Genomic DNA, 12,250 nt, shown 5'->3' with positions numbered 1-12,250 from the left:
CTGCTCATCGCACCAGTAGCTGTCATTTTAGACTGCGAAATCTTTGAGAATCAACGCCCTTAGTGAAGGGGTGATTTCACTGATGCCCTTTATACCGTCCCATACGCTTGGTGTGTGTGAAAGAGAACCGCGTGATTTCAGCGCTGGGAGTCGCGGTTCCTACCTACATTGCAAAGGCGTAAAGAGAAGGGGTGGAATTTGAGTAACGGCCTCACCACCGTGTGACACTTGCGCGGTCGCTTTGGACAGAATTTTTGTGAAATTTGGTGCCGTTCTGTTGGAGCGTCGCCGAGCCCCATGGTGACGTTGCGAGACCCCAGGCTTTTACATTATTAGAAAGGTTGTAGGCACCTTTGAGCCAAATTCCCAAGTTATGCGTCACAATGGGAGAAAATTACGAAGTTTCGAAAAAAAAAACATTTAATTGTGTCACACAGCGTAAATGACAGTATATCACTCGTTCGTTGACCATAGGCCTTATAACAGCACTGAAGCAAAAGTGAAGTGTATGCCACAATTTATGCTGTTTATTTCGAGAACTAAATAGTTACATCAGTGATGGTGCTTCGAGTATGAAGCAACACTGCGTATCTATTTTTTCTTCTGCCTTTGAATAATTTATTTCGGGGAACAGCCTCTCATATCCTTCAAACGGTTTAGTAATAACAGGTAAGGGATGGGATATGATATCATCTCCTCCACGATAAGGGCTCAGTGCGTTAGGCACTGCATTCGAACTGACGGCGTAAGTTGCAACATGAACGGCATTTAATACGTAGGAACTTAAGGAATCAAGTTGGAAAACATATCTCACGCTAAGATCTTTACGCAACGAAAGTGCCGAATTTTCATTTTCATAAGAGAATACACGAGGAAAGGAAAGAAAACTAGATTTTAATGTTCTGCCATCAGTTCCATCATTAGAGGCGGGATGGGAATGGCAAAGAGCCGTGTCCTTTCAAAAGAACCATCCCTGCATTTGCCTGGGGTTATTCAGGGAAATCACACCAAACCTAAATCTGGCTGGCCGGACGGAATACCGAACCATAGTCCTCCAGAATGCGAGTATAGTGAGTTATAAATGCATTGCCTCGCCAGGAGAGGGTGCACGATCAGGGCGTCCTGCAGACAATGTCGTGCTGCGGTTAGGGTGCGCAAATGAAATAGCGCGGCAACTGGAAATACACTCCAAAGTTGAAGTACGACAGAAAGTATGATTTCTGCGGGAGAAACGTCCAAACTGCACACACATGCACCGTGATATTCTGGAGTTACACGAACCAAACGCAATTTCGCGTGCAGCCGTACTGAAATCGTGCCAACCATTTGACCAATGCCGTGCAGACATATATTATGTGATCAAAAGTATCCGGACACCCCCCAATAACATAAATTGTGAATTCGACGTGAGCTGCTTTTTTTATGGCAGTTAATTTTATGGGAGTATTTTCTGGCATTCGCTCATCATCGACAGCATGTTACATGCGTTTCTCATATTAGGTGCATTGTGCTGCCACCTACTGACAGGTACTCCATATCAGCGACCTCAGTAATCATTAGACACCGTGAGAGAGCAGAATGGGGCCCAATGTGCAACTCACGGACTTCGAATGTGGCCACGTGATTGGTTGTCATTTGAGTCACACGTTTGTACACCAGATTTCCACACACCTAAACATCGCTGCGTCCACTGTTTCCGATGTGATAGTGAAGTTGAAACGTGAAGGAACACGTAGTACAGCACAAAAGCGTACAGGCTGACCTCGTCTGTTGACTGACAGAGATCGCCAACAATTGAAGAGGGTCGTAATGTGTAATAGCCAGACATATATCCAGAACATCACACAGGAATTCCAAACTGCACGAGGATCCCCTGTAAGTACCCAGACCATCACACAGGAATTCCAAACGGCATCAGGATCCCCTGCAAGTACTATGACAGTTAAGCAGGAGGCGAGAAAACTTGGATTTCATGGCCGAGCGGCTGCTCATAAGCGCACATCACGCCGGTAAATCCCAAACTACGACCCGCGTGGTGTAAGGAGCATGAACATTGGACTGTTGAACAGTCGAAAAACTTTGTATGGAGTGACGAATCACGGTACACAATGTGGCGATCCGATGGCAGGGTGTGGGTATGATGAATGCCCGGTGAACGTCATCTGCTAGCGTGTGTAGTGCCAACAGTAAAATTCGGAGGCGGTGGTGTTATGGTGTGATCGTGTTTCTCATGGAGGGGGCTTGCACCCCATGTTGTTTCGCATGGCACAATCACAGCGCTGGCCTACATTGATGTTTTAAGTACCTTCTTGCTTCCCACTGTTAAAGAGCAATTCGGTGATGACGATTGCATCTTTCAACACGATCGAGCACCTGTTCATAATGCATGGCCAGTGGTAGAGTGGTCACACGACAATAACTTTCCTATAATGGACTGGCCTCAATCATGTAGAACACCTTTTGAATGTTTTGGAACGCCTATTTCGTGGCGGGCCTCACCGCCCGACATCGATACCACTCCTCAGATCAGCAATCTGTGAAGAATGGACTGCCATTCCTCAAGAGACCTTCCAGCACCTGAGCGGAAGCAGTCAAGGCTAAGGGTGGGCCAACACCACATTGAATTCCAGCATTACCGACGGAGGGCGCCACGAACCTGTAAGTCATTTTCAGCCACTTGTCCGTGTAGGGAAGCAGCCTACTCACGCTGTAGTAAATTCACATCAGTCTTTCCATTGTGTGCCAGCCAGTCCGCTGTAACTAGCTCTGACGTCATAAATGTTGCGTAATACTTTAAAAATCAAGCAAATAACCTAAAACATTTCTAGCATGTCAGGAGTAATACTAAAGTAATGTGTTCGATAACTTTAGCCATTTTCGAAAGTTGGACGTTTTTCTGTAAAAATCATTGGCGCAACAGAAAAGAGCTAGAAAGTTAAAAATTTATATTTAGATTCATCTTTCATAATAATTTAATAAAAACAGTACTTTGGATTACACAAATTAAAATTTTTGTTGAAATTCAATATTTTCTGGTTTTTGTCTTAAAACTTAAGGAAGCAAGATAGATTAAGTAGGCTAATAAATAAGGCTAGGATGTTAAGTAGGTTGGAGATCCGCTATAACTATGAAGATGTGAGAAGTTTCATTTGAATACCTATAAAACTATAGCGATAGCGTATCTCCAAAGAGCTAGTTCAGAGCTCGTCTACTGCGTGCAGTGTAATTAAATTAATTCTCTCGCCCAAAATATTTAACTTAGCCACGTCAAACTTTTATTATCAATACTTACTTACGTGCTGAATGCACATTTAAATTAAGAGCTTCATCGGCCATCAGCAAGAGAAGCTATGATTTATTCGGTAACTTAATGTGGTGCATTACTAGTCCAGTGGCTAGTCGGGAGAGCCGATTTGATCAGGTGTTCCCTTAGCCGTCCGCTTTATATATAAGAACGCTGCGCGAGGAAGCAAGGCCCCAGTTCTCTCCAGACGCTGAACAGCACGTCATATGTGTCGGGAGTCGCGTCGCGTCGGTATCATTGCTACAAACAGCCTCGGATGCCGTATTAAGTTACTCGAGATACGCGTAACCATGAAATCATTTTCGAGTGAAGTGTTAATTCTGGGATGATTTTCATTATCTAGCTTCAGTTTGCGTATGTCGTATTTTCACGTGCCGTCGCGGGACAAACATTCTACCATTATTTAGCGTGGCGTTTGATGAACGTAATCATCAAATTATGGCGAGCATTCATTTAAATATTCCATTTGGACAATTATAGTTGCATCAGCGCATTAGACTCTGAACTGCTCTGTTAGATAGGTTGTGTGGATTCTTTTGTTTTTCATCTGTGACTTTCAGAATAGACTCAACTATTTTAGAAAATCGTTTTTGATTATAAATTCCGGACAATCTCCTAATTCCTCAGAGCTATAAGCTGTAACTATAAGTGCATTCTCAGATGAAGTGGGCACTAGGAATTCTAATTACAGGCTTCACGTTTTACTAATCACTTTCTGGTTGCCAATATTGTAGTTAGAGAGCCAGTGTTGAGAACGGCGAAAGACAGCATAAATAACATTCTAAATAATAGGAACATTTAACAGCATTAATGCTATCTGCCGCCCCACATATGGTGCATCGGCCGGGAAATGCAGTGTTTCTACAATCAAACATATTTATATATAACAACATTATTCTATCCGCCGCCCCACATATGGTGCATCGGCCAGGAAATAAACTGAGTTAAAGTGAAAGTGATTTTTAACTATTCGGATTCGCGAGTGAAATGCGACATGCAACTGAGCATAGAACAGTGAATGTGCTACATGCGTATGTGGACGACGCAACTGGATTAACGACGCATATGGATTGACGGAGCTGGCACCGAGTCGAGCTGTGCTGCTGGCATCGCGAGAAGCCAGTTTCGCCGCACCGCAGTCATCCGCCGGAGCCGCGCCTGCAGTTGCGGGCCACGCAGACACACAACAGCCGTCGGAGTGCCGTCTGCAATTCAGCGAGCTGCGTCGCATCAGTAATCCTGGTACGCCACGCCGGCAACGCCATACGTCGTGCAGAAGGAACTAAGTTAAGTGAAAAGCTGTTAAAAATTTTACTAACCTGCACTAAAAGACTGTCGGCGATGGAACCGCCAAAAGGCACTGAGGTTAAACTTAAATCAGAGCCTACGTCTGTTGAGGGAACTGTAAATCCAGACAATGGTTCAAGTGTAAATATGCATGAAAGTAGTAATGTTAAAGTGAAATATGAAGTATTGTCTCCTGACAGTAGTGTGGGAAGGGGCAATGATTCAATAATAGAGACCCCTGTAGTAAAGCAGAAAGCAGAAATTGTTAATTTATTGGATGATAGTTTCTCTGTTGAATTAAAAATGAATCAGTCAACAGAGGTGGTAGAGTTTAAGAAGGAGAAGTTAGATATGACTAATCAATCAGAAGTTTCATTTAGTTTCGATGATTCTGGTGTTGGAGCTAGTTTTTCATCACCTGAGTGTGATAAAAAGCCAGCTAGTGAGCAACCCAAAGATGCTGGGGCTGTTGATTTAAATGTTATATTACAAGCAATAGCTGCCAGTAATGCAAAAATGACAGCTGAATTAAAGTCTGAAATAAGTGAACAGGTCAAAAGCAGTAATGCTGAATTAAAGTCTGAAATTGTGGCCAGCCAAACAAATTTTAATAAACGATTTGAGGCAATGGACAATAAATTAGAATCCAATGATGCTGAATTAAAGTATGAGATTGAGACGAGCCAAACTAGTTTTAATAAACGATTGGAGGTAATGGACGATACCTTCAAGGCTGGTTGCAATAAGTTGAAAGAGGATCTAGACAGTTTGAATTATAAAATTGATTACAATCATGAGGATATTAAGAAATAGGTTGCTCAACAGTTTTCTGAAATGTATAAAACAGTAAAATCCGAAGTTGCTGAGGTTCACAAAGACTTCCAAATGGAAGATGCGAAGCTGGAGCACAAGTTAACAGAAAAGATCGAGGCAGAATCTGAACTGTGCTCAGATAGATTTAAAGATGTTAGTATAAAAGTAAACATATGTCAAGCAGAAGTAGACGCAATCAAAACTGATACTACTCATATTGTGCAAAGAGTAGATAATGTTGAAATTAAAGTAGAAAATATTAGTACTAACATTGCTAACATTGAGAGTAAAGTAGCTTCAGTAACTTCTGGTAATGGTAGTATACAACAAGTTGTAGCTGCAAACGCCGCTTTTATCGGGTGTCAGCAGTTCTTGCGGTTCGATCCAGATAAAAATATCCACCCGCTAGATTTCTGGAACGATTTTGAAGATGTGATTCCCCCAACTTGGTCTGAACGAGAGAAAATCTCATTTATTAGAAACCATTTCGCAGGTGACGCCATGCTGATGTTATGTTGAAGTGTAAAACATTAGCGGAGTTTAAAACAGCTTTCATTAATGCGTATTGGTCTAGTAATAAGCAAAATGAAGTGTTGAGAGAATTTTGGAGTGGAAAACGCTTCAATGCAGGCAAGGCATCAATTAAAGAGTTTGCTAGGTCATGGATCTCACGTTTGTCACATTTGGCGGAAAAGCTAAAACCGGAAATGATTATATTAGGTCTTGAAGCCAAACTGCCATGGTATTGGCAAACTAGAATTATATCTGCCCCTAGAGACAATCTGGATCGTTTCATTGAATATTTGGAACGTGTAGAACGTGTTGCTGCCAATGAGGAGCAAGCACGTAATAACAGAAATGCTAATAACAATAGTAGTAATTTTAGGAACGAGCAAAATGGCAATGTAAACATCAGAACAGTAGGTGTTCACCATCCTAAGAGAGGTAGGAATTGGAGATATGATTATCAGAACCAACAATGGCATCCAAGTGATAATAATTTTGTTCCAAACAGAATTATGTATGTAAACAACAGTACGGAAAGTAATGCTGTGCCAGTTAACTATAATGAAAATAAAGGAAACAGTAGTAGGCCGAGGCAGGAAAACTAGTTCCCGTCTATGAGGACACTGGCGCTCACCAGGCGGTTACTTTTCCTAAGCCAGTAGTTACGGGAATTGATAAGACAAATCAGAATACTCAAACTGAACAGGTGGATGAACTGTCGGAAGCATCTAAGGATACAACAGAAATATTAGATCACTCACAGTATTTGATAGATACCGTGTTAGAGACGCTTTCTAAGTGGGAAGATGAAAGAGAAGGCGCAGCAGTGTAACAGTAGGGAAGAGCTACAAACTACTGAATTGTCAGGTGAAGAAGCAGAAGAAATTCATGCTTATATTTACGATGAGGATGATGTGCTCTTATCTAAAGTGCCTGTGCAGGATGTTGATAATGTACTAATAGATTTAGGACAGGAGATAAGTGAGAATGTAGAGAGTATCCTGTTGGGGGTCGATGAACCCAGTAGCTGTGGCCAGTTGTCACTTGAGAAGGAAACCGACGATAATGGTGAAAGTGGTTTAGCTGTAACTAGTGTTATGCCCGGTCTGGAGGCACAGAATCACTCAGACTACAGTAATTTGGGTTATGTTCAGCAAACTAAATGTAATGAAGTCATGCGGTGTTTCGATTTAAAATTAATAGACCGACTGGAAAAGGCAGCTGAAAATGTATTTCAGGAAACCACTACACACTGTGACCTAAATGTAATGAAGACAGATGTCGATCACTTTAGTTGGAGACAAATTCAAAAGGAACTATTGGATGAGTTTGAGGAACCACCTGTACAACCTAGAATAAGCCACCTTATAATAATAGTGAATATGTTGGGTATCAATGTACGTTGTCTCTTAGACAGTGGATGTGAGGTGAGTTCGATATCTCAGTCCTTTGATGCATTACCTGGTAAAGACAAGCTTACAGTAATGAGAGTATCAGGACTAAGAATAATTGGTGCTACTGGAAAGGTGTCAAAAACGGTAAAGCAAGAAGCTTTGCTGCCATTTAACATTAATGGTAATTTAATTGATCATCCATTCTTAATTGTAAACAATCTCAGTATTGAGGTTTTAATTGGTATAGATTTCTTGTCGAAATATCAGAGTGTTGTTGACTTTGAAAGAAGCCAGTTAAAAATGGTCTTGCCGATAAATTGAGTAATTACGGTACCTTTTATTGATAAACATGTAGTAACTAATAATGACAATTGGGAGCTGCCTATACGAGTTCTGAAAAATAGGTTTTGGGACGAAGGTGTTAATCTTAGTAAAAATAAGCTGAACACATAAGAAGAAGAAGCAATTATTTTAGACAAAATAGAAGCTAAATTGCAGGAAATCGATAAAATTTCAGCTAATCAGAAGGAAGAACTGAGACAGGATTTAAAAAGGCATCATAAGGTATTTTCAGAGCGACGTGGCGTGATCAGGGATTATGAATGAATGATGTAGGGAGGAGGTTGTTCTGTAACCTCTACACTGTGTGGCAGCTGTGCAGTCCCAGCTGTGTGAGATCTTCTTTCCATTTCGGGTCTCACTCATTCTTCATCTTTCCTGTCCACAAAAATTTCGACCCCTTCTTTCCAATACGAAAAATTTCTGAAGCTAATGAATGCTGTAGGGAGGAGGTTGTTCTGTAACCTCTACACAGTGTGGCAGCTGTGCAGTCCCAGCTGTGTGAGATCTTCTTTCCATTTCAGGTCTCACTCACTCTTCATCTTTCCTATCTACAAAACTTTCGACCCCTTCTTTCCAATATGAAAATTTTCTGAAACCAATGAATTCTATAGCGAGGAGGTTGTTCAGTAACCTCTACACAGTGTGGCAGCTGTGCAGTCCCAGCTGTGTGAGATCTTCTTTCCATTTCAGGTCTCACTCACTCTTCATCTTTCATATCTACAAAAATTTCGACCCCTTCTTTCCAATATGAAAATTTTCTGAAACCAATGAATTCTATAGCGAGGAGGTTGTTCTGTAACCTCTACACAGTGTGGCAGCTGTGCAGTCCCAGCTGTGTGAGATCTTCTTTCCTTTTCAGGTCTCACTCATTCTTCATCTTTCCTGTCCACAAAAATTTCGACCCCTTCTTTCCAATACGAAAAATTTCTGAAGTTAATGAATGCTGTAGGGAGGAGGTTGTTCTGTAACCTCTACACAGTGTGGCAGCTGTGCAGTCCCAGGTGTGTGAGATCTTCTTTCCCGTTTCAGGTCTCACTCACTCTTCATCTTTCCTATTCACATAAATTTCGACCCCTTCTTTCCAATATGAAAATTTTCCGCCATGGCTATCAAGCCATGAGTTGTGTAACCATTCTATCCACCGATTAGTGAAAAAAAATACCTAATGTGACAAACCTAACAGTGACAAACAATAGAGAAGTATGACGTAATTAAGATACAAATGTATTTGAGTAACAATTATGTATAGAACCCAGGTAGTATAGTAAGTACAAAGTTATTGTTTTATTGGAAATGGTCCACCAACAGTAATTTAAAAAGATATATGAATTCGTGTACAAGCAGGATATGAAGTGGCAGTGAAACCTAGTGTATGCTGCAGAGCTAACTAGTTAATAGTAAAAGAGAGTGCTTGGTGTTATGATAAATGCAGACAAGTTGTAAGAATAAACTCACCTGGTGTAGCAAGGAAAGGCAGTGTAATAGAATGGAGCAGTGTTTGTGGTTGAGACGTGAAGGACACGTCCCTGAAGTATTTATAAGGTTGGAGCTGGCCGTTATTTGGTGTAGTGTGTGACAGGACACATCTACACGTATTGAGGTTATGAGTTGGAGGCGTAAATGCGACCATAGGTACCCTTATGTTAGATGAGACAGAGCAGCTCATGGTGTCCTATAGGTTTAAGGAATTTAGCATTATGCTCGTCCATAATTACTTGATGCACTTTAGTGGTAGGTCGAGAGAGACTACCTGTGGTTTCAGCGTACGATCGAGTGGAAATGGATTGCCACGTGAGCAAACTGATCAGCTGCAATACACTATAGATATGGAATAAATGTGCTATCCTATGCTTTAAATGTTAATAGAGTGAGTGTTAAATAAGTACATACACTAGCAACATAATTGCGTAACCTAATGGCAGACGTGAAACATTATTTATAGCTCAGCATAAATACACTTCGATGAAGTAAGTACCTAATTGCAGATGTGGAACTGACACAGCAGCAGAGGACCAATAAGTGGATTTTGTAGTCAACTAAACGTAGTATGTTTTGAACACTCAGAACTGTACTATTACCAAAAGTTACTCATATGTACAAAGAAGCTGAAAAAAAACTACTAATCAAATATACTCATACAATCTCTAAGAATAAGGTAATCAAAGATGAGTCAGCTAAGTGAATAAAATACAAATATATCAAGAACGTACCGAGCATTGGTTCAGTGTTCCGGCCCAGAAATAATAAATTGAGATTAAACAGGATTTATGATTGTATGCCTTGAGCATAAAATTTTCTCTAGTACGTGACTAAAGGCGTTTTGAGCCATTTGTTTACCGATTTTATGACAGTCAAGTAACCATGAGAGTAAAATTAGAAAGGTTCTGTTAACTTTGTTCCAGCAAAATATTGAAGGATAAAATGTATATATCCCCATTTCATTGTGACCCACCCTTAGATGTTAAGTGAACAGAGTCTGAGGCACTCTTTTTGTTTGTTCTACAGGACAAACCAGATAATGGCAGCCTGGTAGCTGCGTGAAAGCGTGGAGTGACTTGGACACAACTCACAGTGACCCCTCCCCTTTCCCCATGTAATTTAGAGTGAACGTGAAGGACGCACACCATAGTAACTTCCCCTCCTCTACCCTTGTGAATGGAAGTGTAGGACGCCAGCCAAAGCGGCTACAACCACGTGTGTAAAAAGTATTTGTGAAATTTACTTTCAGGTTTAGAAAAGACTGCTAAGATATAATCATCTGTTTATGTATCTTGAATAACTTTTATTTTTTTGAGTTTGTGTATGTAAAAATGTATTTAATGGATTTGAGATTTCCATAATTTTATATATTTCATGTGTTTGTTTGTCTAAGGCAATATGTATGCCGAAGTGTTTCATTGATTTTGCTTAAATTTTGAGCAATAATATTGTTTAAGAGGCAGTGAACATGCCCTCAATTTAAATAATTAATGTAGGTAATCAGTTTTCTTTTAATGTTTCCACATGTTTATATTTCAATTTTAAATTTTCATAGGAAGTTAAGCTGTGCTCTTGCTTCCCTTTTTGTAATTAAATTTTTTTCATTCATTGACATTCAAAAACAAAAAATTTAAGTAGAGGGTGATGTAGGGAAGCAGCCTACTCACGCTGTAGTAAATTCACATCAGTCTTTCCATTGTGTGCCAGCCAATCCGCTGTAACTAGCTCTGACGTCATAAATGTTGCGTAATTAAAAATCAAGCAAATAACCTAAAACATTTCTAGCATGTCAGGAGTAATACTAAAGTAATGTGTGTTGAATATCAGTTCGATAACTTTAGCCAGTTTCGAAATTTGGACGTTTTTCTGTAAAAATCATTGGCCCAACAGAAAAGAGCTAGAAAGTTAAAAATTTATATTTAGATTCATCTTTCATAATAATTTAATAAAAACAGTACTTTGGATTACACAAATTAAAATTTTTGTTGAAATTCAATATTTTCTGGTTTTTGTCTTAAAACTTAAGGAAGCAAGATAAATTAAGTAGGCTAATAAATAAGGCTAGGATGTTAAGTAGGTTGGAGATCCGCTATAACTATGAAGATGTGAGAAGTTTCATTTGAATACCTATAAAACTATAGCGATAGCGTATCTCCAAAGGGCCAGTTCAGAGCTCGTCTACTGCGTGCAGTGTAATTAAATTAATTCTCTCGCCCAAAATATTTAACTTAGCCACGTCAAACTTTTATTATCAATACTTACCTGCGTGCTGAATGCACATTTAAATTAAGAGCTTCATTGGCCATCAGCAAGAGAAGCTATGATTTATTCAATGACTTAAAGTGGTGCATTACTAGCCCAGCGGCTAGTCGGGAGAGCCGATTTGATCAGGCGTTCCCTTAGCCGTCCGCACCGCGGCTTTATATATAAGAACGCTGCGTGAGGAGGCAAGGCCCCAGTTCTCTCCAGACGCTGAATAGCACGCCATCTGTGTCGGGAGTCGCGTCGCGTCGGTATCATTGCTACAAACAGCCTCGGATGCCGTATTAAGTTACTCGGGATACGTGTAACCATGAATCATTTGCGAGTGAAGTATTAATTCTGGGTTGGCTTTAATTATCGATCTTCAGTTTGCGTATTGTCGTATTTTCACGTGCCGTCGTGGGAGAAACATTCTACCATTATTTAGCGTGGCGTTTGATGAACGTAATCATCAAATTATGGCGAGCATTCATTTAAATATTCAATTTGGACAATTATAGTTACATCAGCGCATTAGGCTCTGAACTGCTCTGTTAGTTAGGTTATGTGGATTCTTTTGTTTTTCATCTGTGACTTTCAGAATATACTCAACTATTTTAGGAAATCGTTTTTGATTATAAATCCCGGACAATCTCCTAATTCCTCAGAGCTATAAGCAGTAACTATAAGTGTATTCTCAGATGAAGTGGGCACTAGGAATTCTAATTACAGGCTTCACGTTTTACTAATCACTTTCTGGTTGCCAATATTGTAGTTAGAGAGGAAGTGCTTAGAACGGCGAAAGACAGCATAAATAACATTCTAAATAATAGGAACATTTTTAACAACATTAATTCTATCCGCCGCCCCACATCCGGATACT

This window comes from Schistocerca piceifrons, chromosome 2 (genome assembly GCF_021461385.2).
Source record: "Schistocerca piceifrons isolate TAMUIC-IGC-003096 chromosome 2, iqSchPice1.1, whole genome shotgun sequence".
NCBI classification, from domain to species: domain Eukaryota; kingdom Metazoa; phylum Arthropoda; class Insecta; order Orthoptera; family Acrididae; genus Schistocerca; species Schistocerca piceifrons.
The sequence above is the reverse complement of the archived record's forward strand: the minus strand, read 5'-3'. Positions refer to the sequence as shown.